The sequence below is a fragment of the Lycium barbarum genome, chromosome 5 (assembly GCF_019175385.1).
Source record: "Lycium barbarum isolate Lr01 chromosome 5, ASM1917538v2, whole genome shotgun sequence".
In the NCBI taxonomy this organism is placed as follows: Eukaryota; Viridiplantae; Streptophyta; class Magnoliopsida; order Solanales; family Solanaceae; genus Lycium; species Lycium barbarum.
Window position 1 is genome coordinate 23,825,191 of NC_083341.1, and position 15,371 is coordinate 23,840,561.

At 40.3% G+C, this 15,371-nt stretch overlaps 1 protein-coding gene and 1 non-coding gene across 2 annotated transcripts in view; both read left to right on the plus strand.

The window, feature by feature from the left end:
* The window catches only part of LOC132642392 (uncharacterized), a 49,035-nt gene that overhangs the window by 28,705 nt on the left and 4,959 nt on the right, over nt 1–15,371 (plus strand). The window lies entirely within an intron of this gene.
* LOC132643076 (small nucleolar RNA R71) lies at nt 12,931–13,036 on the plus strand. Its single transcript, XR_009583525.1, has one exon. It is a non-coding gene; the product is annotated as a small nucleolar RNA R71 (small nucleolar RNA).

The following is a 15,371-nucleotide window of genomic DNA, read 5'->3' on the forward strand; positions in this document are numbered from 1 at the left end:
TACCAACTACATAGAAGTGGATTGTCATTTCATGAGGGATAAGTTGCAGGAGGAGCTGAGCTCTTTGCATCATATTACCACTTCTAATCAACTTGCAGACATCTTGACCAAAGCTCCAGCTGGGATTAAACATGCTGCTATCTTGGACAAGTTGTCAGTGAAGTCCTCACCTCCAACTTTAGGGGGGGGGGGGGTATTGAGTATATTTATGTGTATATTGTGTATACCGTGTATATAACCTAGGCAGTTGTTGACACCTGATTTTTTACCTCCCGTAATTTATTTTGACTACTCAGGGTCCTTGGATAATAAATAAAATAATTTGCACGCTTATAGAGGAACTGAAATGATTTTTGTATAATTATTCAGGCCAATTCTTTACTTCTATAAATTAATAAGGGAACCCTCAAGGCTCTATTAATTATCCAAAAATTTACTAGCATTTTTACAGCATTTTATGAAATACTTTTTAGATTTATCAACCGTAGGACAATTTTAAAACAATTGTTCATTGTAGTTAATCAAAAATCAAGAAATTAGGTAAGAAAAGTGATTTATTTTATTTATCCAAGGAGTTCAAGTAAATTAACAAAATTACTATTTTACCCCTCAAGCTTTGAATTTTTCCTGTTTATCTGTTTATTTTTTATTTTTTGACCAAAATTGTCTTGGCAAAATACCTTTCCCGTTTAATTGCTGAGTTCCAACATAGATGACCTCCCAGTAATTAACCAATTCATGGTTCAAGATAAACCGGGGTCATTTTGTAATTCTAGCCTCCCAAATGACTTTAATTGAGATGCTCAACCAATTGGCAAATTAATTAAGGTTATTAATGCAAAGTAGTTTTGACTAGTAAAATTAATACCAAATTGAGACTACATTTGCAATAATTAAATTATTTAGTAATAACTAGATATAATGAAGGGAATTTCTGATTTTTTGTTGCGAAGGGTATAATTGCAACCGTCTTTTTTTAATTTTGTGACCAATTCAGGTCATATTTGCAAAAGGACTCGATTTATTAGCTTTTAAATAATTTGCTTTGCATAACTTGATGTCTTTAACTAATTAGTTGCCAATTTCTCATTTTTAAACATTTATCCATTTTACAAAATACCCGTGTTACCCCTATGTGAGTGTATACGTGTGATATACACCCATATACATGCAAATTATTAAACAGGTAAGGATATATATATATATATATATATATATATATATATATATATATAATGGAGGGACAGTTTGTTTTTTAAAATGGGCCGAGCCCAGTCCAGCCGGACTCGACCCGACCCGCACAAGCGTATATACTCTCCAAGTCCATCCGCCTCTTTTCAAAGGGGCTATTTTGCAAACAAACTTTAAGGGGGCTAGGGTTAACCCTAGTCGCCGCCCCTGTTGATACGCTCAAATTACACCTATTAATGGTATAACGCGGACGTTATCCTCCTCCGGAATAAGATCAGCGAAGACATTTTCTTCATCTGATTCATTCGCCTGATTATTCAATCGATTCCCCTGGTTACCAACACGTTGGTTTTGCTGATTCTGATTCATGTTCACCTAGTTTACAAGGAATAACAAACAAGGTGTGATGGAATAAGCAAAAGACATCAATCAAAGTAAATACTATTTAGTAATTTCAAAACTGTATTCCCCGGCAACGACGCTAAAATTTGATACGTTCAAATTACACCTATTAATGGTATAACGCGAACGTTGTCAAATATAGTAACCCAACGAGGTCGGGGTCGAATTCCACAGGGAATATGGTGTGAAAAGGTTACTAAAGTCGTAGGATGCTTAATTTAGGTCTAATGTCTTAATCCGATGATTTCTGTAAAAGTTGGGTTTTTATGACTAATTGCTAACTAATTGCTTTGGGTTGTAATTTATGGTAAAAGAGACCAAGGTTGTGTCCCCTTTAGATAGGGTGTATGATCATGGTTATTGATCTTGATATACTTCTTTTTTATCATTATATGAATGCACTTAACCTCTATATGAATCTTTACTACTTCCCAATAAATAAAGATTATCCTTTTCTATGATTTTCCCAAATATAAGAAAGTAACTATGAAGAACGGTTAATTATACCAAGTAAATTCTTCTTATTCCTAAGTGAATTTATTAAACAAAGTTTAAAGCTTTGAGTCCTTGTTATTTATTCTAAACAACCCTAATTATTTTCCCAAATAAATCAAGGTTTATGGCTTTAATCAATGTTTGCAACCATAAATAAATAAACATTAATAATCCATTATGTGTATCAAACACAAAACCCAATCACAAAACACCCATCATTGGGTTCACAACCCCAGTAAGGGAATTTAGCTACTCAGGACAAAGAACAAGAAATAAGAAATTGAAGAATTCATAATTGCTTACTTTGGAAGAAAAGAGGAATTGATAATACTTGAATTGATGTTTGAACCTTCAAAAACTAGAGAGTATTTAATGTTTTAAGCTAAAAGTCAAAATATAATAACTGATAACAATTAAAACCCTACAATGAACTATTTATAGGCTTCAAAATGTGAAATTTCAGAATTTGCACATAAGTCCCAGGCAGAACTTATGTGGTCCGTATAACTTTTCACGGACCGTATAACACTTATACGGCCTTCATCCTTGTGTCTGCACAGAAAAACACGAACTGGCATTACACGGTTCGTACAACTTTATACGGCTCGTACAACTTACCCGTGAAACTTCTTCCAACCTTCAACACATCCACTTATACGACCCGTATAAATGTTCGTGTTTCAGCATCTCTCTACTGCGACATTCTGTTGCATTGCTCACTTTTGTACGATCACATATACGGTCCGTATAATCTTATATGGACCGTATAATCTTATACGGACCGTAGAAATCAATCCTCAGTACAAAATTTCTGTAACTTCCAATTCTTGAACCCGAACTTTATGATTTAACTAAAACATGACAAAAACACATCAAAACAACACATACTTGCCTAAAAACAAGTAAAACTTCTCGTAAAAAGGTATCAAATGTGACACAATTTCCCGACACATTAGCACCCCCAACTTAAAGTCTTGGCTTGTCCTCAAGCAAGCAGTCCAACACAAATTGGACTCAACTAACACCTAGATATCACAGAGTAATAATGTCTATAATGGTTTTGTTTCTGAACTATTGGCATGCACGTTTTTTTTATTTAAGGACCACGTCATTTGCAATTTTCGAACCATATGCACAAATCAAGAACGCTATGACCAACAATGAAGCTTCAATGCATGACATTACATTATCGAACATATTATGATGCACACAAACGCTACTTTAAGTGGCCACTTGACTATGCTCAATTCTCATCCTTATGCCCTCATATAGACCAAAGAATGTCCCAATACACATATATACAACATGAATGGGACGAAGACGAAAGAGAAGAGAAAAACACTCACACTCTCAAAGAAATTCATATCTACACATACAAATACCATAGGCTTGCCCTTATTTTCTATGTTTTCATCCTAGGCTCGTTCGGTTGTGATCACATTAGGACTTGTTTTGGCTTGTAATGTAGGCTTAGGGACGGGTAGGATACTTTTTGGATATTAGTGACTCACCCTCCTTGAACACTACAACATTTCTTCACCTTAATTCACCTCTTTTCTTTCCAACCCCTTTATTTTCTTTCAAGCTTTCGACTTCGATGTGGTTTTATTCCTAACCAACTTACAAATCTTTTTATGCTACAATTTTCTGATGATTATATATATATATATATATATATATATATATATATATATGCAATTACCACATCGAATCTCCACTAGCAAACTCCACCACCCCCAACTTATGTTTTTAACATCTACTCCACATTTAATTCACCCCCAACTTTAGGCATTTTGCCTCATCTATCTAGTAGCATCAAGGAGGGAACGGGTGTGAAGATGGATTAATTTCACAAAGGGTAAGGTTTCATAATTCCCTATCCATGAAAAAGGTCAAAAGGCTCAAAAAGGGAAACTAGGGATATTTGCAATTTTGGTAAGGCTTTTTTAGGCAAAGTGACTATTTACTCAAAGAAAGCCTAAGATCATCTCACAACCAAACTAACTTTTGCATTTCATATAAGACCAACCGGGCAAGTTCTAGATTATACATGCATAAACAGAACCAAACTAATAACTCACACACACATTGGCATAAGGACAATTATTTTTACACTTGTGACCTCCTAAGTAGTCATTCATCACACACAATACCCCAATAATCATAATGTCATATAAAGAATCAATCATGCCAACCAATAACTGTTCTAAGTATGCATTTTTCAAAGTTCAAGGGGTCTAAAATTTCCAGTAAACCATAACAACATGCCATCAGTTACAGAGTAGCACCAAATAAGTCAAAACTACTCTATTCAACCTAAGCAACAACCTAAACATGTCAGTTTCCACAAAATTAACCCCCCCCCCCCCCCAGGAAAAGAACTCTGGCAAAGAAAAGGCGAGGGGGTTCCTAGACACATATTTACACTGTTAACATAATCAAGTACCCCCACACCCTGCTGAAAATCATGCAATATCCCCAATGCATTAACTGTAAGTATAAAATGGTAGGGGATACTTGGGCGCCCTAGGCGCTATGCTCATCGACTCGGGACTGTGCTAACGCAGCAATATCAGGGGATGTCTCTCGTAGCTGGATGCCTGACGCACCCATTGGGTCTGGATCACGCAAAGAGTTCAGGGCAGCGACTTGCACCATCTCCTCCTCCATTCGGTGCAGCCTCTTGTTTCTCTCATTCGGATCCTCAACTACGACATCTAGTGGCTATTTCCCCCCGAGCCTTTTCTACTTCCTCTTCTTCCCCTTCAGAGTCGAGCAGGTTTTGAACCGGGATATCAATATCCACACTAGTATGTGGAGTCAGAAAAGGTTCCTCTACTCGCTCTCGTGCCTTCAACGCGTCTAACTCAGCCTTCAGCTTTGCCAATTCTGTAATAAGTGCTGCTGAACTACCCTCTGCTTTTGACTGCTCTAAAGCAACAAATCTCGTCTCAAACCCGTCTAATCGTGCTTGGAAAACCTCACGAGACTGAGCATATTCCTCCCGAATCTCTCTTTTGGCAATGTTGATTTACTTGTTTACTTGGGGCTTAAGCTGCTGCATGATCACCTTAAGTTGTTTTTCAGCCTTCAAAACTCTTGGTAACTGGCTCTCGAGAATGTAAATAAATAAACCCCATATTGCGATGCAGGAGGTGGAGCAGATGAAGTGGTAGGACCCGCAGAGGTAACGGGTGCAGTAGCAGGTGGTGGTGATGGATCAGTAGCAGCAAAAACAACTGTAACAGTACTAGAATCAGCGGCATGGGCCTGAACTATAGCATCAGCACTACCGGCTTCAGGCCTATCAGGATCAGTAGTAGTAGTATCACTTATGGCCCCAGGCTCTGACTCAGGTTGAGTCTCTGTATCTCCAACAGGTCGGGCCACAAATATCTCCGCTGCATCCTCTTTTTTACCCTTTCGCCAGTCCCTAAACCGAGTGTTTTTGGTGCATTGGCCCCGATCTGGAATGCCAACAACTTTAGCTTGTCTGCACAACTCCGTGATAAGACACGGGAATGCCACTGAAGTCATAGGCTGGGGTGCTCTCCGTCGAATCTCATCAGCTATCATGCGCCCCATGTTCACTGGATACCAACTCATCATCGAAGCAATAGCCATTGTCTGATCAACCTTGAGTGTGTTGTCATTTTGGGTCACCAATAATCTATATCTCATCAGATGCCACCAGAATCGGGCTTCCCTATTCAGTGTACTCTTGTAGATCTTTGGGCTTTTCTTATTCACCATTTTACCTCCGGATGGGCAATTACCGCCACTATCCATTTAATAACCGACCGATGATTTCGGCGATCCAACTTGTCTAAGTACTCCTTCTCATCCTCTGGCGCCCGAAAGTCATCCTCGAAATAAATCCTGTTGATAGCCTCGGCAGATATGTCACCTTTGACATTCGCACTTTAATTTCATCAAGCATTGGGAGTTGAGTGTTCGTCTGGCTGGGCTTTTTCATGCTCAACAACTCAGCACCGTAGTTGGCATAAAATTCACGCACAATCTCCGAGCAAAACTCTTCAACAGGTTCAGTGAACACCTCTAGCCTATAGAATCGGAGGGTTTGGGTGTTGGGAAGAACCTCAAGGCCCTCGAATACCAATTTCCTCTCTTCCCATATGCACCTCTTCGACTCACCCCCACGCTTAGTAAGAGACAAACCATCCTCATACAGCTCATTTGACCCCGGAACTCCGAATAGCAAAGCCGCATCGGGTAGTGTTTTACTCCTCAGAACCAACCGACGCTTGCCGTGTGCTGAATCCGGCAAAGCATCAGAGTTTGGAGCTCGTGTGTCTATAGGCTCAGATGAGACGCTTTATTTCGAATCTCCCTCATCATCTAAGGACTCACCTGCCCCCATCCCAGCTTCCACTAACTCTTCTTCTCCCTCATCCGAGGTGGAATGAGTCATGGGCATGGGTTTAGGATTTGTAGCCCCCCTAACTTTCTTCACTGGTAAGACCTCATCATCTGAGCCCTCATCTATCAAGCGAATATTCGTCTCTGGTTGGTCTTGGGCTCAACCTCGGCCCTTCCCAGTGCGGGGCCCCATACTCCTTCGGAAATTACGTTTTTGAACCATGCCTGCAAAAGAACCTTTGTTAGTGACGGGGCACATAATTTACAGCTGAATAAAAGCAGTAAATATTTTTTGTCCTATAAGTCTTATACGGTCCGTATAATATTATACGAGCCGTATAAATCAGGATATATGGGAAACATAAATTGCAGAAGCCCATGTGTGAAACACGAGCTACTTTCAAGAACCGTATAATATTATACGGTCCGTATAACATCCTGGACTAGTGAATTTCAAAAACAAGGGCTTTTGCTAACCCGTCAATCCTATACGACTTTTGAATCACAAAAGATCATCATATACACATTATTCCACGGTTTCAATTCCTACGGGGGTTGGGTTACTCAGACTTCACCCATTTTTCAGATTTTACAATTCATTAGCATTCAAGATATTTCTTTTGGCAGGCATAACAACATCTAACTCCAAAAAAAATTTGGATTCTTCAGTTGAAATGCCCTCCGCCTCAGTAGGGTGTTGAATCACTCCATGAGTTCATACCAGCCTATTATGATTATCCCTAATTAGAAAATCATTAACCATGGAAATATTTTACTAACATCTTAAGTATATCAATATCCAACAACAACTTTTCACCATTGAAAGTAAAATTAAGGATTGAAACATCAACATACTTGTGTCTTGATGAGTTTAAGAAGAATCCTTGAAGAAAAACTTGTGAACAACAAAAAAAAGGACAGTGAGTCTTGAACAGAGGATTTTCAAGTGTTAGGAAGAGAGGAATATGGCTTTTGATGGATTTTTATGATAACTTGGATGTATTTATGGAATTAGAAGGATGAAATTGTAGTGGGTGAAGGTGTTTTGGGTCGTAGGTACCGATTGAAGTTAATGGTGGAAGTGAGGTGTGTTGCAGAGGCGGGTAAGTGAAGGGTTTTTAAACCCTCTGTTCGTGATTTATATAAAAAAAATATTATTATTTTTTTCAAAGTTATACGGGTCATATAAAATTATACGGTCCGTGTAAGATCAATTTTATTCACTAACCCGTGTTTGAGCACATCTTAATTACACGATCATTTATACGGCCCGCATAACATTATACGGTCCGTGAAAATGGTCATATATGGAGGATGTCAAACAGGGTTCTGCCTGATTTCCTTACCTTCCATGGCTGTATTATACGATCCGTATAAGTTCAGTTTCCTCCAGGCTTCAGTGATTTTTTTTCCCTCAACTTTAGCATGCACCAAAACAAACATTAACCTATGTGCAAACAAAAAAAAAGGAAAATAACCATTACACTTGGGTTGCCTCCTAAGAAGTGCTTGCGTTATCGCCGCAGCACGACGGTGGTACCCATTCACTCCTTATCAGCAAAAATTGGGTCAAACGTTCGTTCCGAGGTGCTTCAACCGATATCGGTCAATAATTCTATCTCTCGAAACCAACCCATGATAGTGCTTCACCCCCTGCCCATTCACCTTAAATATCTGAGTTCCATCTCCGGACTTCAGCTCAATCGCTACATGAGGTGAAACACCTACCACCTCAAATGGACAAGACCACCTTGACTTTAGTTCGGCCGGTAGCAACTTCAACCGAAAGTTAAACAGCAAGACAGGATCACCCTTGTAGAATTCTTGCTTTAGGATTTTCTTGTCATGATATTGCTTCATCCTCTCTTTATAAAGTGTTGCACTCTCATATGCCTGGTACCGAAACTCATCCATCTCATTGAGTTGAAACAACCTGAGCTTGGTCGCCTCTTCCCAATCTATATTCAACTTCTTCAAAGCCCACATATCCTTGTGTTCAAGTTCAACCGGCAAGTTACAAGCTTTTCCGAACATGAGCTTGAAGGGTGAAGTCCCAATAGGAGCCTTGAAAGCAATCCGGTATGCCCGTAGAGCATCATCGAGCTTGCGGGCCCAATCACTCCTATTTGCATTCACCGTTTTAGCTAGAATACTCTTAATCTCCCGATTGGATACTTCAACTTGCCCATTTGTCTAAGGATGATAAGGTGTTGCCGCCCTATGTTTTACGTCATATTTCTCCATCAATCCCGCGAAAGCTCTATTGCAAAAGTGGGACCCACCATCGCTGATTATAGCCTTCGGAGTACCAAATCGAGTAAATATGTTCTTCTTAAGTAACCCCATGACACTCTTGGCCTCATTGTTAGGTAAATCCACCACTTCTACCCATTTTGACACATAGTCCACAGCAACCAAGATATATTTCATGCCACCAGAACTCACAAAGGGTCCCGTAAAGTCAATCCCCCAGACATCGAACGTTTCTACCTCCATCACAAAATTCACAGGCATATCTTGCCTTCTGCCTATGTTCCCTTGCCTCTGACATTGATCACAAGACTGCACCAATAGATTTGCATCATGAAAGATAGTCGGCCAGTAATAATCGCATTCAAGAACCTTAGCCGCAGTACGGTTACCACTATGATGACCCCCAACAGGAGAGTCATGGCACGCCTTTAGAATCGCCATCACTTCACTTTCAGGAACACAACACCGAATGATGGTTTCAGCGCATGTTCGGAACAAATAAAGCTCGTCCCAATAGTATTGACGAGAGTCCCGCAAGAACTTCTTCTTTTGGTAAGCTTTGATATCTTCTGGAACTATGTCTATCACCAAATAATTAGCAATGTCAGCATACCACTGCGCTACTTTCATTGACACAGCCAACACTCTCTCATTTGGAAACGCATCATCTATATCTAGCTCATCAGAAGGTCTCCCAGCTTCTTCAAGCCGAGAGAGATGGTTAGCAACCTGATTCTCAGTGCCCTTGCAGTCCTTCACCTCAAAATCAAACTCTTGCAGCAATAGCACCCATCAGATAACTCGCGGCTTTGCTTCCTTCTTCACTATAAGGTATCTCAATGCTGCATGATCAGTGTACACCACTACTTTGGAACCCAACAAATAGGCCCGAAACTTCTCAAAAGCAAAAACTATGGCAAGCAGCTCTTGCTCCATTACTGTGTAATTCATCTGGGCAACATTCAGTGTTCTGCTTGTATAATAGATCGGGTGCATAATTTTATTGTGCCTCTGGCCAAGCACAGCACCTATCGCGCAACCACTAGCATCACACATCAATTCAAAGGGCAAGGACCAATCAGGAGCAACAATAATAGGAGCATTAGTGAGGCGCTCCTTTAACTCATCAAACGCCTTCCGACACTTATCATCAAACACAAACTTAGCCTCTTTTTCAAGAAGCTTGCACATCGGGTTAGCAATCTTGGAGAAATCCTTGATAAAGCGCCTGTAGAACCCAGTATGTCCTAAGAAACTTCGGACACCTTTGACTAAGATAGGTGGAGGAAGTTTTGCAATCACATCTATCTTCGCTTGATCGACCTCAATTCCCTTTTCAGAGATTTTGTGACCAAGGATGATCCCTTCCTTCACCATAAAGTGGCACTTCTCCCAATTTAGCATGAGATTTGTCTCCTCACGTCTTTTTAGCACTTGCCACAGATGGCCAAGACAATCCTCAAAAGAATCACCCACAACCAAGAAGTCATCCATGAACACTTCCAAGTAGTCCTCTACCATGTCAGAAAAGATCGACTTCATGCACCTCTGAAAAGTGGCTGGAGCATTACATAACCCAAAGGGCAACCGGTTGAATGCAAACGTCCCATAAGGACAAATAAACGTCGTTTTTTCTTGATCCTCCAACACAATGTTGATCTGATTGTAGCCTGAATAACCATCAAGGAAACAATAATAAGAACGCCCTGCTAGCCGACCAAGAATTTGATCAATATAATGCATAGGGAAATGATCCTTGCATGTGGCAGTGTTGAGCTTGCAATAGTCCATGAAAACTCTCCATCCGGTTACAGTTCTCGTCGGAATCAGCTCATTCTTTGCATTGGGCACAACTGAGATGCTGCCCTTCTTAGGAACACATTGGACTGGGCTCACCCATTTACTGTCAGCAATTGGCCAAACCACTCCAGCATCTAACCATTTGATGATCTCTTTCTTGACTACCTCTTGCATATTCTCGTTCAATCTCCTTTGATGCTCTACACTCAGTTTGCTATCCTCCTTCAACTGGATTTTATGTTCATAGATCCCAGATGGAATTCCTCGAATGTCCGCTATGGTCCAACCAATAGCATGCCTATATTCCCGCAATACCTCCAAAAGTTGTAGAATCTGCTCCTCAATCAGTAGGGCTGAAACAATCACTGGTAATGTATTGTTCGGACTAAGGAACTCATACTTCAGATATGATGGGAGCTGCTTAAGCTCCAACTTAGGTGGCTCAATGATCGAAGGCTTTGCTGGAGGAGTTATTCTATTTTCCGGATCAAGATTTAGCTTCTTTGGGTGGTAAGAATATGAACCTAACCTAACAAGTGAATTAACCGTCCCCACATAACCTTTCATGTCTTCAGCATCAAAGTTCACAAGAATACCAGCTACAGCTTCACCCCAACTTTCTTCTTCCATCTTGAACTCCACCGCTTCATCAACAACATCAAACGAGTCAATTACTGAAACGCTCTCGTAAGCACTTGGTAACTTCATCCCCTTGCTAGCCTGAAAAGTAACTTCTTCATCGTTAACTCGAAACTTGATTTCATTTTTCTCCGAATCCATCAGAGCTCTCCCTGTAGCAAGGAAGGGTCTCCCCAGAATAATAGGAATGTCCTGATCAACAGCACAGTCAAGAATGACAAAATCAGCGGGCAACATAAAGTCACCAACCCGTACAAGCACATTATCAACCACACCAACAGGCCTTTTGGTAGACTTATCAGCTATCTGCAACCTCATAGTAGTTGGCCTTAGCATCCCCAAAACTGATTTTTTGTATGTACCAAGTGGCATCAGATTAACACTCGCCCCATTATCACACAAAGCTCGAGAAAAATCATGGTCCCCAACAAAACAAGGAATGGTGAATGCCCCAGGATCACTCTTTTTCTGAATAGTAGTAGTTGAGATGATGGAACTCACAGTGTGAGTCAAACTCACAGTTTCATGTTGAACCGTTTTCCTCTTGGTCAGTAGATGCTTCAAATATTTAGCAAAACCAGGCATCTCCTTGATAGCTTCCAAGAAGGGAAAATTCAGAGATAGCTGCTTCAATTGATCATAAAACTTCTCAAACTTAGCATCTTCCTTCTTCTTTATCAACCTCTGAGAAAAGAGAGGTTTAGACTTGAAAAGCTAAGTCAAAGGGCGGAGAGCCCCTTTTACAATCTGCTTGCTCGTGCCATCAACCTCCTTCACAATCTTTGGAATATCAGCAACCTTCTTGTCAGTATGATTATCATCAATAATAATTGGTGCTTCAGACTGCACCTCTTTCTCTTCATCTATCGGCTCAAGATCAACAACCTTCTTATCAGCCTCTTAGAGTGTTTTACCACTCCTAGTAGTGATGGAAAACACACGGTCTACACCACCTTCCCCATTCTTCGGATTCAGAATAGTGTCACTCGGAAGTCCTCCCTTTTTAGAAGGGTGCTGCTCTCTAGAAATATCCCTCATCTGTGACTCAAGCTTCTGAATATCCGTTGTATGGGAACCCACTATCTCTGTCAGCCCAGATAAAGTCATTCAGACTTAGACTGATTTGCCAGAATCTTCTCAAGCATTGCTTCAACCTTCGAACTGTCTTGCTCTGTTGACTGCCCTTTCGGTGGTATATAAGGATTGGAACTCTTGTTCCCAAAATTTTTACCATTGTTGTAGCTCCCTTGGTTTGCACCACCATAATTATTGTTGTAGTTCCCTGAGTTGTTATAAGCACCTTGACCTTGCTAAGGTATCCATTGATTCTGATTCTGGTAACCACTTTGAGAGTTATTCACATAGTTAGTATCTTCCATCTACATGGGAGGTCCATCATGAAACAAACCCTCTTGAGTCTGGTACATTCCTTTTGGCATACCTGCATCATCCTCACAAAAATTCACTATTTTAATCTAGGTCTCATCAAACTTCTTTGTTTGTAAGGAAATATTTGTTGCCAGCTCAGCCAATGTTTGTTGGGTATCTAGATTCTCCTTTACCACATTCTGGATCATAGCACTACTGTAAGGCACAACATCAGCATTGTTTGAGTGCCAAACCTGATTGTGAGTAGTCAGCCTGTCAAGACTGTTGGTCACTCGTCGGTAAGATTTATTCATGAAACAACCATCAGGTGCATTGTTAGCAACTGATTGCGTCACTAAATCCAGCCCTCGGTAGAACTTCTCCATTAATATGTTCTCCGAAAAACCATGATTCAGAATCTTTTGCAAGTACTCTTTGAATCTCTCCCAAGCTTCATATAATTGTTCCCCCGGTCGCTGCTTAAATTCATAGATTTTGTCACGAATCTCAGCCTTCTTGCTAAGAGGGCACCATTTCTTGACAAAGACTGCTACCATCTCTGCCCATGTAGTAATAGAATTCCGGGACAACTTCGCAAACCATGCTCTTGCATCTCCAGCTAAGGAATATTTGGATAACCTCAACCGAATAGCATCTTGTGGAACGTTGTTTTGGATGTGATTAGCACACACATCCATGAAATTCTGCAAATGATGTTGAGGGTCATTCTCGGTAGAGTTCCGGAAGTAGCCCTCAAGCTTCAACTACTGGTATAGAGAGGAGTCAATTTTTACGTTTGTAACTCTACATCGAGGATGAACAATAGCAGATGCCTAGTCCTCTACCGGAATAAAATCAGCGAAGTCATTTTCTTCATCTGATTCATTCGCCTGATTATTCAATCGATTCCCCTGGTTACCAACACGTTGGTTTTGCTGATTCTGATTCATGTTCACCTGGTTTACAAGGAATAACAAACAAGGTATGATGGAATAAGCAAAAGACTTCAATCAAAGCAAATACTATTTAGTAATTTCAAAACTGTATTCCCCGGCAACGACGCTAAAATTTGATATGTTCAAATTACACCTATTAATGGTATAACGCAGACGTTGTCAAATATAGTAACCTAACGATGTTGGGTCGAATCCCACAAGTAAAACTTCTCGTAAAAGGTATCAAATGTGCCACAATTTCCCCGCACACCACATGTTCCACCACCTACCCACCACTATTCTTAGTCGTGTCCCATCGGTTGGAGGCGTGAAACATGGTGGAGAGGATGAAGCATTTAAAGCTTCATCCTTCTCTTACCAGAAATCGTCTATACAAGCCCTTAATGTAAGTATTTTACTCTATCAAGTTGTAATGAATACTCCACCGTCGATCTTCTATTATTGGGGACGATCTTGACCATCGTTTATTTGTCCCACATCGACATTTGTGATTGTTGTTTATGTTCTGGGGTTTCAATAAATAGAAACCCCCCATTTCACGAAAAAGAGGTCAGAAAAAAGGAGGCAAAAAGTTGAGGTTTGAAATTAAGATCAAATTTCGAAACCATAAATTGCCTACTATAATTTTGGGGTTTTGAACTTGAGATTTGAAACCCTTTCAGTTGCTAAAAATTTTGAAACCAAACTGTTGTGAGTCATTTGAAGTCCCCAGCCTTGTGTTTTACTTACCCTATACCTATGTGGTATTGCCATTGACACTGTCCTTATTTGCACCTGTGGAGTGAAGCCTTTTCTTTCCTATGATCATGTTTTGACCTTGTCTTGCCTGCTGTATCTGTGTGTCTGATTCATGACCTCCAGACTCTTACTCCAGGACCTACCTCTGTTTTCTGCCTGTTAGTTTCACTTGTATGATTGCCTTTGCTTCTTTTACCCATAGGGCCATGAGCTGCATACCCATACTACTCTGTGCCACTGTTTCCTTTTGGTTTTTGCATATAACTCTTGCTCCTTTTGACCTATTTTCTTGTGTGCTTTTCTCCTCTCCTGCTTCTCATCCTAGTTGAAACACTGCATGCTTGCTTTTGTGTGATCACATGACCTCCAAGGCACTTCATCTTGCTTGGCATTGTTACCATCACCTGGTCATGCATCCTGTGACTAGAACTTGATCCCTATATTTCCTGCATGAGTGTGTTGAGCTCTTAGCCAAGATGTAGTGCCACTGTTAACTCCAAACCATTATGAGTCTACTACTGTGCCTCCTCATACTTGAGAGTATTCACCTCTGCATCCTTAATATATGAAATCATACTCCACTTAGCTCTGCATTGATGTTTTGAGTTGGTTGTCAACCTGGTTTGCCCTTGCCCATTCCTGTGATGCCATGACATAGCTATCACCCTATCATACTTATTTGACTCTTTTCAATTTGTTTGAGTCTATGGTCATGGTTGATGTTCACATTCCTTTGAATAAGTTTAAACATACCTCTTTTCACTTTAGTGTGCATACTTGACATACCTGCCTAAGTCTAGTCATTTTTGGTTCAACTGGTTGAGGTTGGCTATCATCTGCTGGACATGAGATGCTTATACAAGTATTTTTTTTTTTTTAGATTGGCTATCATCCAGCTTAATTTTTTGAGCCTATACAAGTATTTTTGGCTTGTTTTGTTTGTCCTAGGCAACTGCCTGTTTTCTTCCCTTTTTGCCTTTGTTTGCAACTACTGGTGTTGCTAGCCTTTGCCCCTTCAAAAGAAGTTGTGCTTTGGATTTGTCAAGTGTCATTTTGTGACATCAAGGTTCTCCATGATGTCTGCTTCAGTGTGTATACTTGTATATTTCTCCCTGGCTACTTATTGAAATTGCACCAACTCCTAGCATG